The following is a 12,916-nucleotide window of genomic DNA, read 5'->3' as shown; positions in this document are numbered from 1 at the left end:
GCAGAGTCACTGATTCGATCCAAGACCAACGATGAGATGATCCCAAGGTTTCAATATCCTGGACCAGGCCGTATCCTGAGCAGCCACTGCGGTGGTCATGGAGAAGTGGAGAACATGAGACTGATTCCTGTGACGCTCCAGGGACAGACGAGTCTTCGCTGAGGCCAGCTTCCAGCCTCCGTCGCTGAGACTGCAGCTCTGCACAAGACGTTTGGCTAGCTGAGAAATTAAAATGGTCGTGCCCAACTGAGTCTGGTTTCTCTCAAGGTTTTTTTCTTCATCGCCAATTAGTAAAGTTTTTTCCCTCTCCGCTGTCGCCACTGGCTTGCATGGTTTGGGATCTGTAGAGCTGCGCATCGTTGGATTTGCTCTTTAGTGTTTGGACTCTCAGTAGTGACTTTTAAACCACCCTGAACTGAACTAAACTACACTGTTCCAATTTACTATGACCTTTTATGTGAAGCTGCTTTGACACAATCTACATTGTAAAAGCGTTATACAAATAAAGGTGAATTGAATTGAACATACATATAATTTCCTCCCCTCTTAAACAAAAACAACTCAAAAATACATTTCAAAAACACAACTATAATGCTTTTATCTATTCTACTCAAGAGGTAGAGGGTAGACTGTCTCTTGCCTCAAGCCAGTTCGGGGATTATTCTGCTCCAAATCAGAACAGGCTCACTACCATAACTAATTATAGTTCAATCCAGCAGCTTCCTTTGTCCTATGTCAGATGGTTGGGTGGTTTAATCACTCTAGCTGGATAACGTCTGATCTGTGTTGATTTATTGTCATGTTTTGTCTGACACTTTTCTGATATGTCATTGTTAACATCTTGTTCCCTTCTTAGAGGTGCAGAAGAAGTGGCATATTCTTGTTATCAGGTAAGTCTGTTGAAAGCGTTTCAGAAGTTTGTTTTGGAACAGACAAAAGTTGATCAGCATGACGCCTCTATTCCTCGGAAGTATCCACGTCCACAGTATAGGATACTGGACCACTTTGAGCCATCACCACTCCTCATGTCCATTTCTCTCTCCCCCTGTAATCACGAGTCAGCACAGCATCATTTACTCCAAACTGTCTTGGTCTCAATTGACCTTCTCGGCGGAGAACCTAAGATATCTGGGAGAGCCCCACTGCAGCTGTCACACTGGGTTTTAAGCAGAGATGTATAGTAACGAAGTAGAACTACTTCACTACTGTACTTAAGTACTAAAAGGCAGTATCTGTACTTTACTGGAGTATTGTTTTTTTCTCCTACTTCCACTTTTACTTAAGTACATATTTTCGATGAGTTTAATACTTTTACTCCGATAGATTTTTTATGAGCTGCATCGTTACTCGTTACTAGAGGTGTCAAAATGGTCGATATCGGTTCAGTAATAGATCATAACGGGTTATTACGAACTGACGTCATTTATCTCCTATGTGCGGTGTCGCAATACTATGGCGAAGGACGGAGGCGCGAGGGCGAGTGAAGGCGGCACAGCACACGAGCCGCTTTTTCACTACTACAGAGAAATGTTGTGAGACTCAACTGATCATCTCCTCTTGGCTGTTAAAGCGATACTTGTGGATCCATATCTGGGCGTGTATGAGGTGCAAGTTTTCTCCACTGTGTCTATTATAGATTACCTGTGATAACCGCGTATTATACATACATAGACTGTAACCGCGGCTGTTCTTCCCGCCATCAGTGAACAACGCTTTCATTTCTAAAGCCGATAGCAGCCCTTTCTGTTGAGAAGGTGAAGACAATAACCAATCAAAGGGGTATAAGACCTCGCCTGTCAGCGTTTAAAAAGCAGGCGGGAGAATATTTACATTAGTTTATTTGCTATAAATGCTCATGCTGTCTTCTGTGCATGAGTTTTGTTTGATACATTCAGAAAGAGTGTTTTCTTTGAGCGGGTCAAATTAAAGGTACAGTTCATATATCTTACTGCTGTATTAAAGGACACAATTATATTACAAGTAACCATTTAACTGTCACACCAAGAAAAAAACCAATAGAATTTTTTTATTTGATGCATTTCTTAACTCCTAATGTCGCTAGTTAACACAATCAATACATTTTCCCCCAACACATCCCATAATTTCTAAAATATCAGCCGCTACCAAATGGTTGAGATGTTGGTTTATGGTAAAAGTACCAGAATGAATAAATATACTATAAAAATATGAAGTTTAAGACCAATTTAATTAAAACATAATCAAAATGAAACATTTTTGAATACTAAATCATAGCCATAAGCCATAAAATATTTCAGATTTTCATTTAACACAGTAATATACACGTTTTCTTTTTTTTACAATAAAATCAAAATCAAGTGAATTAGAACGTTCGTTTACAGCGTTTACAACCAGTAATTTGTGCTCCGAAAATGGGTTTCAATAGCGTTTTGAGTGGATTATGGACTGTTTTTGTGACACAGAACTTTGAAAGGTGTGTGTTAAAGCTGTTATAATCGGTCAGATCTGTGGTTCAAGCGTGAGAGAAAAACAGTATTGTAAGTCATGTTTCTTTTCATTCTGCTTAATGACGTGCCCCCAAAAAAGAGATTTAAAATAAACAAAACAATATGATGTCTTTTGACTGCATTCTTTAATAACTACATTACACAATACTTGTACTTTTACTTTCAGTACTTGAGTAGTAAATTTTGAAATAAACTACTTGCAATACTTAAGTACAAAAAATGTTGAATACTTTAGTACTTCCACTTAAGTATGGTGCTTAAAGAGCACTTTTACTTCTACTCAAGTCACTTTTTGATAGAGTACTTGTACTTTTACTTAAGTCTGGGTGTCTAGTACTTTATACATCTCTGGTTTTAAGGCATCAAGACGTGTGCGCAACTGGTGTACCAAAAATAACAAGGAAGGTGAGTCTTTTGTCGTTGGGTGTGGTGTGTTGTGGTATGTCAGTAGGAATTCCAGTAGAAGATTCCTTCAGTGGATCAGAAGAAACCTTCAGAAGAAACCTTCAGTGCTTATTTTAGTGACTGAACAAACCTCTCAGCCTGCCTGTTTGTTGATTGGTGATAAGGAGCTGAACGAATATGATTCACGTGATTGGCCTTCTGGAAACTTTCAAACTCCTGAGAGACAAACTGCGGTCCATTATCAGTCACGGGGACTTCAGGCAGAACATATCGATGTTCCTCAAAACATCAATGGTTTTCTTTGCTGTTGTTGATGTCATGACTTGCACCTCAGACCACTTTGAATGCGAATCGACCATGACTAGGTACATGTGACCCTCACATGGCCCAGCAAAATCTACATGTATGCGCTCCCATGGTTTGCCTCGACACTCCCATGGATAGAGAGGTGCTTGTGATGGCATTTTCTGTATTTGTTGTCATGCCTGACACATTTTCACTTGCAGTTCAATTTCAGCGTCCACACCCGGCCACCACACATAGCTACAAGCAATGCTTTCATTCGAACATTTCCTGGATGTCCAGTGTGCAGTTCCTCCACCACTATTTTCCGTAGCTTGTGTGGAACCGCAACTCTCATACCCCTCATTAAACTTCCATGTTGGACAGACAGCTCACTGCATTTGGAGATGAAAGGTGAGAGTTCATTATTATCTGTCAGGCTGATAGCTTGAGTTCCTTGCAAACCATTTCGACAACTGTAGCCAAAATAGAGTCGCTAATACTCACTCATCGAATATTAGTGGCACTGACAGGGAGCTTTTCCATCTGTTCGAGGTAGAACATCTCTACAGCATCCTTCTTTTCTCAATGATCTACGTGCAATGGCAAAGGGGAAAAACCATGAGCATTCCCGTGATGTTCAGCTCTTTTGTACTCAATAGTGTAGTTGTGCGCAGACAAAAGCAATGCCCTCCTTTGCATACGTGCCGCCGCTATCAATGGAATTCCATTTTGTGGCCCTAAGATTGTAGTAAGGGGCGGTGATCTGTGAAAAGCGTGAATTTTCGTCCGTAGAGATGCTAATGGAATTTCCGGACTCCGAACACAATTGCCAGAGCCTCACGCTCAATCTGCACATAATTCTGTTCTGCCTTCCTAAGCGTGTGTGATGCAAAAGCTTTAGGCTTTTCTTCACCACTGGGTAACGTGTGAAATGACAGCACCAATGCCATACGGTGATGCATCACACGCAAGTCGAATTGGGTTCTGTGGGTCGTAGTGTGTCAAGACATTTTGCGATACTAGTCGTTCCTTTGCCATTTTGAATGCAGCATTGCACTCGGCGACCACTCACAGTGCTTCCCCTTGCAGAGCAGAGAATTCAAAGGATTCGCTATAGCCGCCAAATTGGGTATGAATCTCAGCTGTGTGACGTTTGATGGGGTTGGGGCATTGACTTGAGCAAATCTTCAGCGTCAATTATCAGAATCAGTTTTATTGCCAAGTGTGCTTCACACACACAAGGAATTTGTTTTTGGCTACAGAAGCTTCCAGTGTACATAAAGTGACAAGTAACAACACAAAATAAATATGAAAAAAAAAAAATGATTACAATAAACAGATGCGGTTAGTCAAGAAACCTGGATGTTGAGTTGTATGTACAAATTGTTATAAATATACAAGTTATAAGGTGCTGTGTACAAGTGCGAATGTAGAAGGTATTGCATTGTATATTGATATAAGGTGCTGTGTACAAGTGCGTATGAGAAAGTATTGCACATATTTATTGCACAGTAGGGCAATATTTAACTGTTCATAAGGTAGACAGCCTGAGGAAAGAAACTTTTCCTGTGTCTGGCTGTTTTTGTGCTTGGTGCTCTGAAGCGCCGACCAGATGGTAACAGTTCGAACAGGAAGTGTGCTGGGTGTGAGGCGTCCAGAGTGATTTTGCGAGCCCTTTTACTCACTCTGGAAGAGTACAGTTCTTGAAGTGTAGGAAGGGTTGTGCCAGTGATTCGTTCAGCAGTCCGGACTATTCGCTGTAGTCTACGGAGGTCGGTTTTGGCAGCTGAGCCGAACCAGACAGTGATTGAAGTCCAGAGGATGGATTGGATGACAGCTGAGTAGAACTGTACAAGCAGCTCCTGTGGCAGGTTGAACTTCCTCAGCTGATGAAGAAAGTACAGTCTCTGCTGGGCTTTCTTCACAATAGAGTCTATGTGAATGTCCCACTTCAGATCCTGAGAGATGGTGGTGCCCAGGAATCTGATTGACTCTACTGCAGCCACAGTGCTGTTCATGATGCTGATTGGGGGGAGTGCAGGGGGGTTTCTCCTGAAGTCCACTATCATCTCCACTATTTTGAGCGTGTTCAGCTCCAGGTTGTTGTATCTGCACCATAACATCAGCCGCTCCACCTCTTGTCTGTATGCAGACTTGTCACCGTTCTGGATGAGGCCGATAACAGTAGTGTCATCTGCAAACTTAATGAATTTGATGGAGGGGTCTTTTGCAGTGCAGTCGTTGGTGTACAGGGTGTACAGAAGAGCAGTGGGGAGAGAACACATCCCTGGGGGGCACCAGTGCTGATGGTGCGGCTGTCGGATGTGATTTTGCCCATTCTGACTAGCTGTTGTCTATCTGTCAGAAAGCTGGTGATCCATTGACAGACAGAGCTAGAAACAGAGAGCTGGGCCAGTTTGTACTCAAGCAGTGATTTGACGATGGTGTTAAAGGCAGAACTGAAGTCCACAAACAGAATCCTTGCGTAGTTCCCTGGTTTGTCCATGTTGTAGGGTATAATGCAGCCCCATGTTGACTGCACCATCCACAGACCAGTTTGCTCTATAGGCGAACTGCATGGGGTCCAGCAGGGGTCCAGTGATGTCCTTCAGATATGCTAGCACCAGTCTTTCAATGACTTCATGGCCACAGATGTTAAGGCCACAGGTCTGTAGTCATTGAGTCCTGTGATCTTTGGCTTCTTCGGGATTGGGATGATAGTAGAGCGCTTAAAGCAGGATGGAACTTTGCGCTGTTCCAGTGATCTGTTGAAGATATGTGAGAAAATGGGAGCCAGCTGGTCAGCGCAGGTTCTCAGACAGGCTGGTGAGACACCATCTGGCCCTGGTGCTTTCCTTCTCTTCTGTTTACTGAAGATCTGACGCACATCATCCTCACTGATCTGAAGAAAGATGGCTGGAGGTGTTGATGGCTGTGTAGGGAGATGGTCCGGGCTGTGTTGATGTGGTATTGATGGCCCTGTAGGGAGATGGTTCGGGCTGTGTTGATGTGGTGTTGATGGCTGTGTAGGGAGATTGTCCGGGCGGTGTTGATGTGGTGTTGATGGCTGTGTAGGGAGATGGTCCGGGCGGGTGTGAGGTGTCTGGTCATAGGTGTCAAATCTACAGTAGAACATATTTAGCTCGTTTGCAATATGTTTATTGCTGTCGATACTGGGGGATGGTGTCTTGTAATTAGTGAAACCTTTTAAGCCTCTCCACACTGATGTAGGGTCGTTAGCTGAAAACTGGTTTTGCAGCTTTTTGGCATAGCTTTTCTTAGCCACACCAATCTCCTTTGTCAATGTGTTCCTGGCCTGATTGTACAAGATCCTGCCACCACTCCTGTAAGCGTCCTCTTTGGCCTGACGAAGCTTTCTGAGTTTTGGTGTGAACCATGGTTTATCATTGTTAAATGACAAGTAGGTTCTGGTAGGGATGCATAACTCCTCACAGAAACTGATGTATGATGTTACAGTCTCTGTGAGCTTGTCCAGATCTGTGGCTGCAGCTTCAAAAACATTCCAGTCAGTGCATTCAAAACAGGCTTGTAAGACCTGCTCTGTGTCGTTGGTCCATCTCTTGACAGTCCTTAATACTGGCCTAGTAGTTTTAAGTTTTTGCCTGTAAGTTGGTATAAGATGAACCAGGCAGTGATCGGAGAGTCCTAGAGCTGCTCTGGCGACGGAGCGATATGCATCCTTTATTGTGGTGTAGCAATGGTCCAAAATGTTATTGCCTCTGGTGGGGCATGTAATGTGCTGTTTGAATTTAGGCAGCTCATGTGTGAGTTTTGCCTGATTAAAGTCCCCAAGTATGATAAAAACAGAGTCCGGGTGTTGTTCTGTCTCTGTGATCAGATCAGCCAGCTGTTGCAGCGCAGTACTCACATGTGCTTGCGGTGGAATGTAAACGCAGACAAGAATGAACGAGGAAAATTCTCTTGGTGAATAAAAAGGTTTACAGTTAATGAAAAGCACTTCCACATCAGGACAGCACATCTTCTTAAGTACACAGTTACATAAGTACACCACCTTCTGTTGATGTAAAAGCATGTCCCACCACCGCACGTTTTGCCCATTGACTCCGTATCGCGATCTTCTCTGTACAGCTGAAAGTCTGGTAGGTTTAATGCGCTGTCAGGAATGGCTTCGTTTAGCCAGGTCTCTGTGAAACACAGGACAGCAGAGTTGTTAAAGTTCTTGTTTTTGCATGTGAGCAGAAGTAGTTCGTCCATTTTGTTAAGAAGAAAGCGGAGATTCGCCAGGTGGACGCTGTCTTAGCCTGAGGAGTGCGCCGGCTTGCTTCCCATGCTTGCGCGTCTTGTAGCGTTTCCACAATGCGGCTGCTCCACCGACTACAATGTTCTGCAAAACGCCACAAAAATCTAAATCCAGTTCTTGATTAGTTGGTGTGCACTGCCGAATGTCCAGCAGCTCGTCCCTGGTGTAACTGATCGTGTTTGATAAACATAAAACAGGACAGACTAACAAAAACAGTGCAAACACTGGAGAGCTCCACACAGAAGCGGCCATCCGAGGCGCCATCTTGATGAGGTCAGACCCATATGTGACCCAAATATTCCAGTGAGTCCATGAAAAAGTCACATTTCCCTTTTTCCACATGCAAGCCAAACTCCTCCAGGCGTCCAAGAACTCCATCCAAGTTTTCAGCTTCAGTCCGCCCATTAACAAGAATGTCATCCAGATAGCAATGGACATTAGGAGGCCCTAAAAATACTTGATCCATAGCTCTCTAGAATATAACTTTGAGGACTCCTCCTCCACCTTCATTTGGAGGTAAGCATTGGACAAGTCTAGTTTACTGAAAAATTGTCCTCCTGCTAAAGAAGCAAAAAGGTCTTAAATCCGTGGTAACAGATGGTGTTCAGTGTGAAGTACAGGGTTTATTGTCACTTTAAAGTCCCCACAGATGCGCACTGCTCCATTTTTCTTCACCACCGAGACTATTGGGGTAGCCCATTCACTATACTGCACTGGTGTCAAAACTACCATTTCAGTGAGGCGGTTGAGCTCCTCTTCAACTTTTGGATGCAGGGCATATGGGACACTCTGGGCTGACAAAACTTTGGTTTTATGTTCAGGTGTCAGCGTTATTTTAGCTTATATCCTCTTCATTTCCCCTAATTGTTTAGAGAAAACAGCGCTAGGTTTCTGCAGAACAGCATCTAGTGTCTTTAGTTTGACTGTTCTTATTTCTTTTCAGTTAAGTTTAATCCAATGCAGCCATTCTCTGTCATAGTGGTGGATAATCTTCCTGCACCACATACAATGGAAGAACAGCCGTCTGTTTCCCCATTTTTACATGAACGTCAATTACACCTTCAGGGCGTAATGCTTGTCCTGTGTATGTTCGAAGAACAATGTCAGTTGAGCATAAGGGCAGATGTTTCAGTATTCTATCATAAGTCTCAAAGAGTTAAAATCAAAGAGACTGCTGCTGCGCCCGTGTCCAGTTCCACACGTGTTCCAATTTTTGTCCTTAAACTAAAGGTCTTAATCACTATGGATATTCTTTCCACCTCGTTTACATTTGTTTGCAGTCTTAATCTTTGTCAAAGACAGTGCATTTACCGTCAGTGATCCACTAAGTTGATGCGCTTCACGTGACGCTGTCTCCATAGACACCACCAGTTCTACCTCTGTAAGAGGCTAAATTATTATATGCATTTGTTTATATGACAAAACATGTATTTTTGACTCAAGAAGGTCCACACTGACTCCAAAGGCAGATACTGATAAGATCAGGGCCTGGTATGTGGACTTTGGGAGTTTTACGATGTGGTCACATGTTGATTGGTCAGTTTGAATGTCTCAGCATTTTGGGCTTTAGTCACATGGTCAAGAAAGATACAAAATAGGTGGTAAATAGGTTAGCTATTAATACTGCACTTATTTCCGTTTTTGGTATAAGATTGCAGAAGAATGGTTTGACTAGAATGTACAGTTTTTACCATAAATACTGATCATTTTTTAGTGATTCGGCAGAACTACAGTTCGAACCGATGTGGTTTAAAACCCATTCTTACACCGCTCAATGAAACGTCAGTGTAGTTTCAGCCAACATGGGCTTTTGCGTAGCCTCACTGTTAGCTTCTACAATGTGCTCAAATCGCTCAATATAGGTAGTCCATGGTTCAATGCTTTTCTCAAAAACTTCCATATGGCCTATAGTAGCAGCTATTCTAGCTAATATAGCTCACTTTAGCTACGTAGAGAAAATAAAGTTCAGGTGCGTCTATCTACTCACAATTCACTGTAGTGGTTCCCACAAAAAAATTGTATCCAACTTATCGCCAAATATGTTATGTTCCCACTATCATAACTGTAGGGGATCAACCTACGTTTTAAGATCAATCAGGGATTTATTAGCTCATTTCAATGAACCGGATCTTGAAGATTCGAATCATTGATTTGACTCAATTGAGTCAGACTGAATCAGATTAAAAGATTCACACTTTATCTACCATTTGTCCTGCAAATAGAAGACATCGTATCTTACCAATCTTGTTAATATTATTTACGTGGCCAACGATAATAACATAACACAGTATTGGGTTAACTTTTAGCAAGGTAACAAGATCTACAGCTCGAGGCAATGACTTAGAAGCACATAAACAAGAACACAGTTCTTACAAACTGAGAACAAAGATTTATTGAGCTACACTACGATACATGAAACTAACTACGTAATAAGCAAACAACAAACAAACGCACACACACATTCACACATACACACAGAGGCAGTTCAGAGGATGTTATCATGGCTCATATTCATTTACAGGTAAGTCTATTTGAAGTTCCTTATTGAATGTTTGTGCAGTCAGCATTGATATTTTCAACACATCCTTTCAGTTTTTTTCAGACCTGCACAAGCTTGAAATTAACAGTCCCAAAAATGTTATTTTTATTCTCAAATAGCATTAAAAACATATTACTGGCAGGCTCAGCCAAGGCTCATGTATAGTTAAAAAAGGTTTATTCAACTGTATGCTTTTAGACAAAAATAAACTACATAAATTATACTTTGTTTACTTTTTATGTATTTTTTATGTTTAATGAAATTTACTTTATAACTTTTGGTACTTTTGGAATTGTACTTAATGTTGCACTTAAGTGTACTTTACTTACCAGACAACTTAGTAATTGACAGAAAAATTCAATAGTTTATTGGGTCTATACTTCTTAATTGACAGAAACTTAAAAGTATTCTACAAAATTATCAGTAGCCTTTTAGTCTGAGAGTAAACTGCATGTTTGAAACGTCTGAACTGAAAAGCAACCCGTTGTAGTTAAGATTAGCTTAAAATGCATCAGTGTCATTGTTTTGTAACAAGATGCAGCACATCATTAATGTGTTACTCTATTTTTTTTTATAAAAGCTACTTAAATTCCATAATTTAACTAAAGCCTGCCCTGGTGAAAAAAAACCCAAAACAAATATTTTAAGTATTCTTGCAGTCAGGCTAATTGTCAATAGGCTTACTTTAAATGTGTTCCTACTTGAAATAATAATCTTCTTTTAGACGAACTAATTTTGTGCTAGGTAAAATTTATTTGAAATTAAATTATAACTCATACCTTTACGTGTATTTAGTGTACTTTTATGTTCTAAAAAACTTTACTTATACTTAGTTAAGAAACAACTTAAAGGGCACATAGTTTACCCCTTTTTTCATATTTAATATAAATCTTTTGTGTCCCCAGAATGTGTCTGTAAAGTTTCAGCTCAAAACACCCATCAGATTATTTATTATAGCTGTTTGAAGTGTCTATATTATAGCTGGAAAAAGGTTTTGCTGTTTTTTTTGTACTGGCCCTTTAAGGTTAGTCCTCCCCGCCCACCGTTCCCACGTGCCTGTCAGCAATCGCCGCCCTCGGCTGCCTCAGGAAGCAGATCTCATGTAAAGTTTGTGAGAAATACTACAGTAAGAACTTTAACAATCAGTATTTGATGCATTTATTTGATGCAAACGCTGTGAGGCGTTTGTGCTACCCACAGCACCACAGTGACACCCTTCTATAATATAAGGTATAAAAAAAGATACAAAAGATACATCAAACCAGGTTTCCGCTCTTCCATTCCTTCCCCTCCTGCCCCTTCTCCCCCTAATCTTGTTGATAGCTCTCCTATTTACAGAGTCAAGAAGTTGCTTGATATGAGGTGCCAGGTACCGGGACATTTTGGACCGCTTGCTCAACAATGACTTCCTTCACTCTCGCCAGTCCCTCTCCTCTTGCACGCCAGGAGGTGTCAGGGTTTTTGTTGCGTGTTTTCTCTGTGTCCCTCTTGTGTCTGTCTATTTGTGCGCATTTGCACACCTGCTATCAACTCCATTTTTGCCTCGTTCCTGACACACTCACCTGTTCTCTCTCTCTGTGTTATGATTGTTGGCTATTTAATCTCACTTCTCCCTCGTTCTGTGCTTGATAATTTTTATACAGGAGTAATATTCATGTCCTTCGTGTCTTACCTGTTTGCATTTCACCAAGTTGTCTAGTCTTGTGGAAACCCTTGTTATTCGTCTTGTCTCATCTCGTCTTGCCTAATCTTATCCTGTTATTTGTTTATCCACCTGTGCACCGGCTCACCTCTGCTCTGCCCACAGTCTGCGTTTGAGTGAAGCCCAATCATCTGCTCGCCAGCCTGAGGTCTGTCCTACTCTATTCTATCATTAAATCTGTGGAGATTTGTTTTCTTGACCAATCCTTCATTGCCCAGAAGAAGGCTGAGCACTTTGACTGCCTATTTTCCCTCTTCTATTTTTGCCAAGACAAACTTTCTTTTTCGCTCTGAAAAACTCTCTACTGCATTTTATTTGACATTAATAAACCTTATTGTGCTTTATTTCCTTGCATTTGTGTCTCTTTTTGAACACCACAATAGATGTACTGCAGTTGGTTGTATTGTAGAACTTCAGTTGTATTGCAGTAATACTGCAACATACTTTAATAATGCAGTTTTTTAGTGTACAAAAAACTGCACTTTTTAGAAGTTAATCAAAACTGCAGTATTCCTTTAAAAAACTGCCATATTCTTAAAAAACTGCAATAATTTTTGTAAGGGTAAATTGCAGTAATTAATAAGTTTTATTAACAATAAAATAAAACAAAAAGCAACAAAAACAACCCCAAGGTAGAAGACATTAACAAAAGACAAAAACAAACTTGGACTGAGCTGGCGGGGAAAGGCAGGGCTGGACTAGACTGGGCAAGATGATATATGACAACAAACTGGCACAGGACAGCAGACATGAGGAAACTATAAGCAGAACACATTACCAATCAAACAGGGACAGGCCAGAGCAGAACTGACCAGGGTGGGACTGGAGAGAGGACCAGGGCAGGACCAAAAGAACAGTCCAGGGCAGGTTCAGTGGGTCTGGGACTCTGGAAGGGGCCAGCGTGGAGCCAGAGGGGACTGTCCAGGGTGGCAGAGGGACACATCAAGGAAGAACAGGAGGGATGACACAGGGAAGATTGGTAAGAGGAGCAGACAGGACAGGAGGCCTGAGGGGAGTGGGCTGAGCTGGAGGCCTGATGGGAGCGGGCTGGGCTGGAGGCCTAAGAGGAGCCAGCTGGGCTGGAGGCCTGACGGGGGCCGGCTGGGCTGGAGGACTGAGGGGAGCTGGCTGAACAAGGAGCCAGGCTGGGGTCAGCAGGGCAAGGAGCCAGACTGCCAATCTCGAAGGCTCCTGTAACAGGATGGGGGAGATAGAAC

General features: G+C 42.0%; 1 pseudogene; it reads right to left on the bottom strand.

Moving 5' to 3' along the window:
* Nucleotides 1-2,999: 2,999 nt before the first annotated feature.
* LOC130234592 (uncharacterized protein K02A2.6-like) lies at nt 3,000-12,642 on the bottom strand (annotated as a pseudogene).
* Nucleotides 12,643-12,916: the final 274 nt, after the last annotated feature.

Source organism: Danio aesculapii, chromosome 9, assembly GCF_903798145.1.
Source record: "Danio aesculapii chromosome 9, fDanAes4.1, whole genome shotgun sequence".
Taxonomy (NCBI): domain Eukaryota; kingdom Metazoa; phylum Chordata; class Actinopteri; order Cypriniformes; family Danionidae; genus Danio; species Danio aesculapii.
This window is presented reverse-complemented; position numbering and strand designations above follow the sequence as displayed.